A 12,862-nucleotide genomic window follows, 5' to 3' on the forward strand; every position below is an offset into this window, starting at 1 on the left:
GGGAGAAAAGGAGAAAGAAATACTACCTATATGTGGGTGGTAATTTTTTTTTTTTTGGAAGCTGATTTACAATCTGAATTCTTTGCATTAATCTCTGTCACTATCTAAATGCCCCTTCACAGTCTTATTTATAAGGTGTTCTTAATTTCTAAACATATGGCTGTATAAATTTGAACTAAGGCAAAAAAATCCATTCTTTTCTCGTTCAGTTTCATTTTGTGAATTATTGTCTTAATTGTTTGATTTGGGGTTTTTTATTAAGTTAAATACTTTCCTTGCAGAAAAGACTGTATCCTGCATTGTTATTAGACTTCTGCTCAGAACAAGGCATAATAAGCGTACCAGTTTGGAGGATGAGGAATCCAGTGAGAAAGCTAGAAGAGGGGAAAAATGTGCTCCAAAATAGTTAAAATGTATAGAAGAATAATAGCTATATATATGGTTCTCTTTTAAGTAACATTGAACAAAAATATTGCCTTAGTTGCAACAGCAGCTAAGGAAAGAATACCACCTCTTTAAAGTTTATTCCATTGAGCAAAGCTTAAGAATAATTACAAAAAAAGAAAAAACTTAAAGGACTTAATATACTCAAATAGCAAGCAAAACCACAATCATTTACATTTTCTTTTACGTTGACATTTACAGAAATGCTGGAATCTGCATCAAATCATTCAGGCAATGAAAATCTTATGCTAGGTTGTATTCAGATTTTGTACATATCCACTCATGTTTCCCTAGAACATGTTTTATATATTCAACAGGTTGTACAGGTTTTGGGGTAGAGTAGCAGAAAATCCTTAGCTTAGAGAAAGCATTATTTTCTGTTGCTTCTTGGTACTTCCTCTTCTCTCCTGCTTTACTGACACTTCTATAAGGCTGCTTTTTATATCCTGCTTTTCTACTGTTTACAGAATTACAGGATGGTCAGGGTTAGAAGGGATCTCTGGACATCATCTAGTCCACCCCCTGCTAAAGCATGTTGTGCAGAGTCACGTCCAGGTGGGTATTGAATGTCTCCAGAGAAGGAGACTCCACAGCCTCTCTGGGCAGCCTGTTCCTGTGCTCTGTCACCTACAAAGTAAAGAAGTTCTTCCTCATACTCAGATGGAACTTCCTGTGTTGCAGTTTGTGCCCATTGCCCCTTGTCCTGTCGCTAGGCACTGCTGAAAAGAGCCTGGCCCAATCCTCTTGACTCTCACCCTCAAGATGTTTGTAGACCTGTATAAGATCTCTTCTTAGTCTTTTCTCCTCCAGGCTAAAGAGGCCTTTCCTCATAAGGAAAATGCACCAGCCCCCTCATCGTATTTGCAGCCCTCTGCTGGACCAGGTCCAGTAGTTCTCTCTCCCTTTTGGACTGGGGTGCCCAGAACTGGACACAGCACTCCAGATGCAACCTCACCAGGGCAGAGCAGAAGGGGGAGGATCACCTCCCTCGACCTGCTGGCCACGCTTCTGCGAGTGCAGCCCAGGATCCCCTTGGCCTTCTTGGCCCCAAGGGCACCCTGCTGGCTCATGGGCACCTTGGTGTCCACTAGGAATCCCAGGTCCTTCTCCGCAGAGCTGCCTTCCAGCAGCTCAGGCCCTAACCTGTGCTGGTGCATGTGGTTGTTCCTCCCTGGGTGCAGGACCATTCATTCACCATTGTTGAACTTCATGAAGTTCCTCTCTGCCCAACTCTCTAGCCAGTCCAGGTCATATTAGCCAGCTCTTTTGGACCCGCTAACTTTCTAGAATCCTAACCCGTGGGATTCTGCCAAAGAGGTCCCTGAAGACGCAAAAGTTAACTTTCCTGAAGCCCAGGGTTACAATCCTTATTGCCCTTCTTCCTCCACACAGGATCCTGAACTCCACCATCTCATGGTCACTGCAGCCAAGGCTGCCCTTAACCTTCACATCCCCAACCCATCCTTTGTTTCTGAATAGAAGGTCTACCAGAACAACTCACCCCACTGGCTCCTCTGCCATCTCTGTCAAAAAGTTATCATCAGTGCTCTGCAGGAACCTCCTGCACCCTGTGTGCCTAGCTGAGTTGTCTTTCCAGCAGATACCAGGGAGGTTGAAGTCCCCCATGAGAACCAGGGCCTGCGGTCATCAGGTTACCTCCAGCTGTCTGTAGAAGGCCTCTTTGACTTTCTCTTCCTGATCAGGCAGCCTGTAGCATCACCCACAACAGTGTCACACATGGTGACCTGCCCCTTAACCTTTACCCATAAGCTCTCAACTTGTTCTGCATCCACCCCAAAGGAGAGCTTGATACATCCCCATTGCTCCCTCACATAAAGAGCAACTCACCACTTCTCCCTGTTGACCTGTCTTTCCTAAAAAGTACGTAGCCATCCACGACAGCATTCCTGTCATGCAGGCTCTCCCACCATGTCTCTGTAACTGCCATGAGGTCATGGCCCTGCACCACACACAGATCTCTCATTCTTCCCGTTTATTCCCCATGCTGTGTGCACTGGCGTACAGGCATTTCAGAGAGCTAGTTCATCCCGCACGCAGGTTTCCCAGGAGGGCTGCAAGAACACCCACCATAGTCATGCATACCCTTGAGGTGGCTGGCCTTGTGGTACTCTTCTTGGTAAGCAGCTAAGGAACATGTATCACTGCTCTGATTGGCCTAGCTTATTCCGCAGCTGGATGTGATGGCACGAGCATTGCCACATTGGACCGCTCCCCCCAAGCTCTTCAGTTTAAAGCCTGCCTCACCAAGCTGGCCAGCCTGCTGCCAAAGGTTCCCTTGCCTCTTCTAGGCAGATGGATCCCATCCCTCCCTAACAGGCTCTTGCCAAAAAATGCCACAAAAGTTCTCCTTCAACACAGTTAACAATTAAAGCTGAACTGTCTGACAGGGTGACCACCTAAGGAAGAGTTATTTACAGGTAACCTCAAATTATTTTCCTCATAGTGTCTTAGAATTTCTTAGAATAGGAAAAAAATAATTTGTAAATTAATTGGCAACAATAACACAAGGCCTTCTTTGCTGTGGCTGATCAAGAGACCAAAAGATACCTCCACCTCGTAACATTTCTCTTAGCATCAAATTATCCTTCCTTTTGTGGCATTCTTATTGCAAGTAATTATTATATCTTGGTGACAGGGAAATTATATTACTTTCAGTAGTAGCTATTCTCTGGACCTGGACTGTCTGCATTTTGATAGCTTGTATACCTACATACAAAATTGGGAAGTTGAATAACACAATAGTTTTGCATTTAAGCAAATGAGTCTTCAGATGCCTAATAATTTTGTCTTTTCCAACTCTTTTCCAGGTGCATCAGAAACAACAGCAGGTATTTATCACACACATAGCAACAATCTTTTTATGTCTGTCAGTGGCAGAAAGCATGGGTATGTGGAATTTTATTAAGAGGAAATCCAGTATTTAAAGTGAGTTTCCTAAGAAATAATTTTTCCTGGCTTTTTAAAATAAAAAAATGTCATATTTATTAACAAACAAAAAGGAATTAATTTAGTGCGACAACGATTTAAAGAATTGAGCTACTTTAGCTGGAAAAAATACTGTTGTAAAGCACTGTCATCTCAATGACAAACAAGTTTTACCACTGTGAATTCTGTTGCTGTGAATGACAAGTAAAAACTGAAACCCGAGTTGTAATTGCATTTCATCATAACAGCAAAACACAGTGAAATGAACCATTGCTGTTTTGCCTGTTTGTTTTTCATTTCAGAAAGTGTCAGAAACATTAATAATTCTCAGGTCTCTGATGTGGAAAGTTATGAGCCAGGTCTGGGATCCCATCAGGAGCCAAGCTGGGGGCAAAAGAAGAAGGAGCCAGGAGAGGACCTACAGTCTAAGGCCAAGAGGTCCATACAGGGGACAGGGATGGAAACTGGCACTTCTACGGTGTTGATGAGGCAGGGTTGGGGGAGACCCTACATGGGGCTGGGCAGGGCCAGGAAGGGTTGTTTGTGTTCTCAGGGCCCTAAGAAATTTGACCAGTGTGCACCTGTTGTCTTGTTGCAGAATCAGTCCTATTATCCTTTCAGTTATAAATATGATAAAAATGCTGTTTACATGGAAGGTGCCTTTTCCTCAAAACTATGGAGTTTTTCATTGGAACACTATTAAAACAATCCCTAACAGATGTTTAAAGTCAGGGCATACTGGCTATAGTTTGTGCTCTCAGTTCCCTTGCTAGCTAATACATTTGTATTCAATTAAAGATAAGCTACCAGGGGGAAGGAAAAAAAGAAAAAAAAAAAACCCAAAAGCAAAACAAACCAAGCTAAAAAGCAGCACAGTGTTTCAGGTTTTAATGAACTCTTGAAAAATACTGTAATAAAATTCTCATGTATTTAAGATCATTTGCTTCTTAAAAGAATTAATATAGGGAATTTCTTACTGCAGTGTCTTAGCTGTTTATCCTCTGAAAAAGCAGAGGTTCTATCAGTTACCTTATTGTTTCATAAGTATAAAAGGCTGACTCCAGTTTGCTGCTCCATTGGCCTAAAACACCAGTTTTCAGGCTTGACCACATAACATGCCTTTTTACTGCAGTAAGTAAATCACTAAATTAATGGTTAAAATTATATTTATGTGATTAAATAAGGATTTATGTCCAAAATTTTTATACTTGACTGCCTGATATTAGGAAAGGTAAATAAATCCCTAGTTAAGAGACCATTACACAAGCAGAAGTGAATCGATCTTCAAAGCTGGGAAAAAATCAGTGAATGTCCCTGAAATGGTTCAGATATGCATGTACTTTGTGGGATTAGGTGCTCAAAAATTAAAATTTTTGTTCTACTGCCTACATTTGGCTCCTAATCTTATCTTCCCTCAGTCATTTTTTTTTTTAACAGTAGCACGTAAGATATAAATGCTGAAAAAGGGAAATAATATGTAGTTGCTATAATGAAGTTATTTTAATTATTTTCTCATGACATGGGAAAGATATAAGAATTCAGATTCACCTGTCGGTGGGATTCATGCCACTCAAACTAAGTACCAATAAAGTAGGTGCCTTCATTTGGAATTAGTTGTCTGGTTTCCCATTACAGATAACAGAGGTTGATATATTCACTGGAGTTTAGGTTTAAGTCTTTTAGCCAGATGTAGAGGTTTAATTTAGAATGTGGTGAATTGTGCCTTAGCATTCATACTGATCAGGTCTTTGCCAGCAGTGAGGGACCTCAGGTGATTTTAACATTGCAGTCATCACCATTTAGTTAGATTAACCCAGTCAAATCATGATATTTAAAACTTAATGAAGTTATCCCTCAGTGACAATGGTATGAGAAAGGAAATTATAGTTCTTTGTCAATGTGCAATGTAATACTGGATCTTTTCCCCTTATTTTATAACAGCTTCTTCAAAATCACCTGAAATGAAGTCCTTAAAGAAATCAACTTGTAAATTTCATTTTTTTCTTTTTGATGTAAGTGTACTCTCAACAAGTGCTGAGCACATTTGATTTTAAGAGGAACATGAAAATAATAAATTTGTTCAGATGTTTTTCCATTTTTAACAGCTTTGTGATGTGGTCAGCATACTAGACACACATCATTTTCTATTAATCTCTGCACAGTTGTCTGACCATTAGAACTTACCCTGGCAGGAATTTACTACAAGATTCAGACATGAAAATTGCATTTCTTTGCCCTGTATCCAATACTATAACAGAAAAATTGTGTGTTGTAGGGCAGTGATGAATGATATCTATGAGGATAGGGAAGCTAACAGTAATTTTTGCCTTGGCATTTGATTTACAGAGAGAAGAACAGGTGATCTCTGGAGAGCATTTATGCCATCTGGCATTAGTTTACAAGTTAGATAACTTAATCTTGTAAAAATGAATGTTTTTCTATGGTTCAGTCTTCATTCTAGGAATATGAGCTATGTCTTCTGGTTGGACTGTACATGTCATGTTGATGTACTGCATATTTTATTTTATTTTTTTTAAATAAAATGTCTTGATTTCTTTACACTTCATAAGACATGGGGCAGTGGCATACTTTCAGTCCTTTGTGTCCATGATAAGCTCAGAGCTTCCTTTCCTGCGCTACAATGGCAATATTCCAGCAGGATAAATGCTGGTGAGTAAGATTTTCTGCTTCAGGAAATACATTTTGTTCAGTAGTTGTCAAAGAGCTTTCTGAAGGCAATGTACAGAAGAAAGGCACTGTGAGGAGCCTTGTTAATAAACTGAGGTCTTATCTTTTTAACTGGAAAAGTGTTTATGATATCCTATGTTAACAACAGTTGCTGGAAGGATGTATTTTTTCATATTGAGGTTTGCAGCCTGCTTGTGGCAATACATTCAATATTTGGTTCTCAGACAAAGCGCTCTCCAGGTTACCAGTCAATGTCATTGGATTGCTAAACACTGAGAAAGAGCAATATTATTTGCCAACGACAGAGGGTAGTTTGTAAGACCTTAAAAGCTTAGTGCAAGGGTAAACAGTGAGTGCTGATATAGCATTTTAATTTTAGGTAAGGACAAATCCAAGATGACAGATGAAAAAAGCTCTTAAAACATGTTGGTGTAAATACTGTATAAATTCTACCTCCTTGTTTTGCTACCTGGTGCCTGAAGAAGATAACTTATTCTTTTCAGTCAGAGGATTAAATTGCATGAGAAGTATAGGACACTATAAATCCTTACATGGAAGATACAAATACATTTTTGCCCAGACCTTTGAGTCAGACTAGATGACTGGGCTCAAATTCATCTGCAATGAATTTATTGTTCCAGGATGATTCAAATTAGAGTTGCTCATGAGAAACATATTTTTTGCAGTGCAGTACTTCTTCCTCAGTTTAGACGTCAGCAGCTAAATGAGATTAATTTGGTTGTGAATGGGCCTATTTCTCTTTCAGAAAACTAAGAAAGAAGTCTTGAAGACCAGCTGAGCTCTAGATGTCTACAATGTAGAGAGCGATCATAAAAAAATTCCTAGCAGAGGATAGACCAAGCCATAGATTATCTGACATGATGTACCAGAATTATATTTCCCATGGATATCTCTCTGTGACTATTTTAGTAGATCATTGCAGGATCATTTTACTTACTAATGGATATCTTGAATGCAATAAAAAAATAGTACAAGCAAAAAGACATTTGAAGCAGAGATCCAGGTTTCATTGCCACAATATTTATGTGATTAACCTGTGTAAATGATACTCCATTTATGTTTATGTTTCTGTAAACCAGATTTTCCCAATTAAGAAATGCATTAAGAAATAGTGCATTGAAGTTTGTATTTCTGCCATTACTATATAGCAGTTTCATGCTGAATTTTGAGCAAGAACATCCCTGGTAAAGGTATCAATTTTTCAAAAACCCATTCTTACTTGTAACTAGTTACTATAAGTTACTATTCTTAATCACTTATTTTTTAGTTTAATGCCTAAAAGCTGAGAGCTGCCCAGCAATAATAACCTAGTTGAATCTGGATGTGTGGAACTGAAGCCCGGACACCACAAGAGCTGGGCCCAGTGACTGCTGTTTGTGTTGATAGAAGGTTACAAAGAAATGCAGTACCCTCTAGTCTTCAAAGTTATGCATCTTTTCCTTACAGTTGTTGAATTGTACTTAAATTTTTAACTGCAAGTTGGCACAGCTTCAATGGGAATATAGGAAGCGTCTCTGTTCTGGTTTTGTAAACCACAAGGTGGTTGCAGCAGATCTTTTCTGAAGTACATGCTTTAGCTCTGTAGGCTAAAGATGACCAAGAACATGGACCATGCTCTTCATGGCCATCTGTGCTACCATCTAAGATACTACTGAAAAGGTAAGCCGCCACGCTTCCTCCACCTGTGTTTTTAATGAAAATCATTGTGACTATGATTTATGCTGTCAGAGTATTAAATGCTCAAAGAATGTGCATATCGGTTTAGATCCCTTGGGGCCTGAAGCCCAGCAACATCGGTTTTGTGAATCATAAACAACTTAAGGTTGGATGTGGTCCTGAGGTGCTTGGTTCAGCCAACATGGCAGAGCCTTTAAATATGTACATCGCCAAACTTTGGGCATTAACATTTTTTCTGGCACAACTTGTGTTGCCTGCAGACTGTTAGGCACCTAAGTAGTTAGGTGGGAATTGCTGATCAGCTTTTGAGACTTTCATGTGTAGATCCCAATTACTCTGTATTTTGTCATGGAAGTGGCTTATTTTGATGTCTCCCTGAGCTCTCCAGAAGACACCAAAGAATGATTTGGTATAAGCCATTCAGTAAAATGATCTACTGCAAATAAAAAAAAAAAAAGAGAGAGAACAGTAAATATGATCTGTAGTGGTTTCACATTTTTGTTTATCAGTGGTTTAGAATTGAAAAAAACACCCCTGTGGGGGACTGAGTTGAGTTCTCTTCTATTGCACACACCTGTTCTTATCATCCTCTTTGGAAATGTATTAAATATTATCAAATTAAAATAGTTGATCCTTTTTTAAATATATAAAATTATGTATAGGAGTATTATGTACTTCTGTGATTGTTAATTTGTGAGGTTGTTTTGAAATCAGGTTATAAGCTCTTTGTTGGAAACTGTTCACAAACACATTTAAAAAAATCAGGAGGCAAACTTATTTTTAAAGTTTTTATACCAAAGAAGACTAGACACCTTCTTGTATTTCAAAATCTTGACAATGTTAGTGATGTTTAGATAGTTTCAAAGTATCTGACACTTTAAACCAATTCAATTATTCTACTTCTTTTGGATTATGCATTAAGAATTGCAGTGTAAGTGTTATTGGAAGAAAAGCTTTTAGAATTTAATAAGATTTAATTCAATGATTCATACCCACTGCCGTTTTGTGTTGATGAACAGCAGAACTTCTCTTGGCTGAACTGCATGTCCTGAAAGGAAATTATTTGATCCTACAGTGCTTTTCATGGTAAATAAAAAAAGTGTTTAATAGCATTAGTTTAGATTTTTCAAGAACAGGCACTGTTGTTTTTAAATTTATAAACTCAAAGGAACATTTGATTGCTATTTTTGTCCAGCAGCACAAGATTTCCCAAATAAGGCACATAATTCCAATGCAAAAAAGCTAACTAAACTAAGATGTTGCAAGAGGATTTTCTCTTTGCAGATGCCAGTCAAAGAATACACTAAATTGTATAATGGGCATAAAACCTGTGCAAACCTACATGCCTCGATTTTTCCCACAACAGACAAGCTTGGAGTTTAAAATAAAATCATGGATAGAGAGTCTCCCATAAAAGTTTTGAGCGGAATGTCTCTTCATACAATACCTAAACAACTTGTCAATGAGCAGTGATTGATCAAGACAGAAAAAAGCAAGATGGCAACTTACAGAAATATCTGTCTATGTATTTTTAAAGTCATTACCAATTTTCCGGTAAAGATAAAGTCTTAAAAATCGTGCTGTCTCCAGATAGATTCCAGACTCTGATAAGAGTGTGAGAAAAATGAAAAAGAATCAGTGCTTTTAAATAGCAGTGTAATGCTCTCTGGCGGTTTTAAAATTGAGAGACTTTTGAAGAGTTAGTTACTCTCTTTTCTGCTACCAGTGCTAGAATGTCTACCAATAGGGTAGATACTGGTGCAAATTAAACCAAGGTTGTTTCTGCATACAGATTCATTAATACCATTTACTACAACACTGATATTATTAATAGGATAAGTAATTTTTTTGTTGTTGTTGTTAGAATTTGGTCTCATATTTGTACTTAGCTGAACTTTTATCCACAAGAACAGTGGTTAGTTCTGGTGCTTCTTAGAAAATTCATATGAGACAAATGTAGAATAAAATCAGATCAAAGCCTTCAACTGGATGCTGTGGTAGAAAAAAAAAGCCATAGTATCTTTGGTTACAGTGGAGCTAAAATAAATTGTGGTCTCATAGAGCACAACGAATGAAAAGGATCTGCATCATTATATCCAGCTTCCCGTTATTTCTGACAACCACAAGCCAGAATATCATTTATATATTTATCATACTATAGGTGAAAAATCAGTAAATTCCCAGTACTCTCAGTACTCTCTGGAATAATTTTTTTATTTCCTAAACTTATTAACAGACAGTCTATATACATGGATTCTTACACCCACATTATAGTTGGTTTTAAATCTTCATATGCATAATTTAAAATTCTTAAAGATCATCTGTATTCAGATTCTCTCATATCTCTCAGCCTTCAATGGACAAATTAGCCAGCAGGAATCTCATGAACTCCAAGGGAAGGAAAATGCAAAGTCCTGAACCTAGTGGTGCCAGTTCGTGCTGTAAGCAACTGACTGGAAAGAATCTCTACAGAAAACAAAGGGGAGGTCCTGGTGGACAAGTGGATCAGGAGCCAGCAATGGGCTTTAACAGCAAAGGCAGCCAGCAGCTTTCTGGGATGCATTATGCAGGCTGGAAGAGGTGATCTTTCCCCTCTCCTCAGCATCAGGAGTGCTGTGTCCAGTGGGACTTGCACTGGGCTCCCTACCACAAGTGAAGCAAGACATCCTGAAGTGAGTTCCGGAAAAGGACATAAAGATGATTAAGAGACTGGAGCATTTTTTAATCTGAGGAAAGGCTGAGAGAGCTGGGACTGCTCAGCTTGGATAAGAGAAGGCTCAGGGGCTTTTATCCATGTGTATATAAACCTGATGAGAGGAGCCAAGAACATGGAGCCAGACTCTTCTCAGTAGTACCCAGGGCCAGGGCAAGCACCAATAAGCACAAACTGAAAGAAAGGAAATTGCATTTGAGCATCAGAATAAAACTTTTCTTACTGTGGGAGTGATTAAGCAGTGGAACAGGTCTGTCCAGAGAGGTTGTTGAGGCTCCATCCTTGGAGATGTTAAAAAACTGAGCAGACATGGCCTTGAGCAACCTGCTTTCACTGACATTACTTTGAGTGGAAATATTGGACCAAATGCTCCCCAGAGGTGCCTGACAGCCTCCACCACACTGCGACTCCATGTGATCCTGTGAATCAGCAGGGCAAACTTTTATGCACTATATCTAGTTTTGTCCAACCTGACCAGGAGGTACATGCTGGGACTCTGTTTCCCGGCTCAGGCTGTAAGAAGAATTGGCTGGCACAAATGGATGCTGCTTCTGCCTTTTTCCTCTGTGAAAACCAGAGACTGGTGAGCAGAAGTGAGCTGTGTGCAAAGGTTGTACTCTGCCCTGAAATCTAGCCAGGGCAGGTACTAGAAATTTTAAAGCACTCTGGGGTCATAAAAAAATAAGAACACTCATATAGGTTGAAGCTAAGCCTTAAGCTAGATCACTGTGCCATCTTCAGCACTGTTTATTAGTGGGTGTGTAAGGAAAAGTATAGCAATGAGACAAGCATATAGTAGTACTTTCTTAGAATATTCTGCTAGCATTCAGAGTAATTGATGTAGGGGTAGTTCTTAGGTCTTTATAGGCCTTCATGTTCGCTTGGGGTTTTTTTAATTATTTATGTATTTATTTATTTATGTATTTATTTATGTCTAGTATTAAACTATCTAGCTGCTTTCTTAATTATGTAAAGTATTTAGTTTGAACAATGTCCTGTGGCATGAAGTTTCAGTCTAACCAACGCATGGTGTGATTGACCACCTGACTGTTCTGATCCTTACAGCCATTTTGTTCAGGTAATGGCAGTGCTCCGTTTTGCTTTTAGCTTTGGAAGAAGCTGGTTCTTCACCGTATACAAGTGACACCAGCCCTGGCTGAGTATGTGTTTGACAGCTCCTCAGGTTCTTGCTATTTGTCACACTTCCACTGCTGCCAGTGGAGCTCTGACAAACTGTGCACACTTCAGGATCAGTACTTCATTTCATTCAATTGCTTTTGGATAAAGCTTATTCTGGTTCTGAGGAAAAAAAGTATTCATTTACATAGGAAATATCCAAGAAGATAACTTTATCTGTAATTTTTTTTAAGAGCTTTAAATCATTACTGCATAATTTTAGAGGGTTCCACATAGGATTTGCTTATTCTGCTACCATCTAGAGCAGGACATAATATCTATATTATTCAGATTTTTTAAAGGATTCACAGACCACATATATTTTTCTTCTTCATATACTATTTAAGAGCTTTAGAGAATGCAATTTTGAAAATGTGATTGCAATTTGTAATTCAGTCAAACTATGAATAATGATATACTTCATAGATGCCAAAGTCTTAATTTTGAAGTCAGTTAAATCAGATTTATGACAGAAGCTTCATTTTAAAAAACTGCAACTGACATCAGATCCAGTCATTAATATCCCTTAAAGCGGTAAACACTAAGCCCTCACAGCCTCACTAAACTTTGTGTGACTAAACATCTAGGAAAAAAAAATAAATTACTATCTATCTAACAGTAGTGAAAAAACCCCAACAATTCCATTTAGAATAATAAAAGCCTGTGTTTTGTGAAACATGGTTCCAGAGGTGTTGCTTTGCACTGAAATTATGACAAGCAATGAAAAGAAACACGCTACATCAATAATGTCAACACCACCGCTCCTTGCCAAACCATGACTAACCCAGAACAGTGACAACACAGAATTTGGGTTCATGAAGTAGTTAGAACACAAGTGACCTAGCTCCAGTTTGTTGCTCTGCCTTATTTAAACTTGGTATTTGAGTTATCGTTGGGGATTGTCCTGATAAACTATGGGTTGGTCATGGGAACTGAACACAGAAATATTCACTTTCCATCATTAAAAAAAAAAAAAAAAAATCCTATCTTGTATTTACTATTTTCTCCTTTTTCTTGCTAAAATTAATATATGCTAAACCTTTATTTACTGACAGCTTTTTTTGCCTTGTGAGAACCGTATTTAAGAAGGTTAAAAGCTTTCTTTAATTGTTCCCCCCACCTCCAATTCAAGAGCAAGGATTGGCTGCATACACTATTTGTGAACTCTATAGATATCTGTGATTATATGAATTACCA

Source organism: Falco cherrug, chromosome 3, assembly GCF_023634085.1.
Source record: "Falco cherrug isolate bFalChe1 chromosome 3, bFalChe1.pri, whole genome shotgun sequence".
In the NCBI taxonomy this organism is placed as follows: Eukaryota; Metazoa; Chordata; class Aves; order Falconiformes; family Falconidae; genus Falco; species Falco cherrug.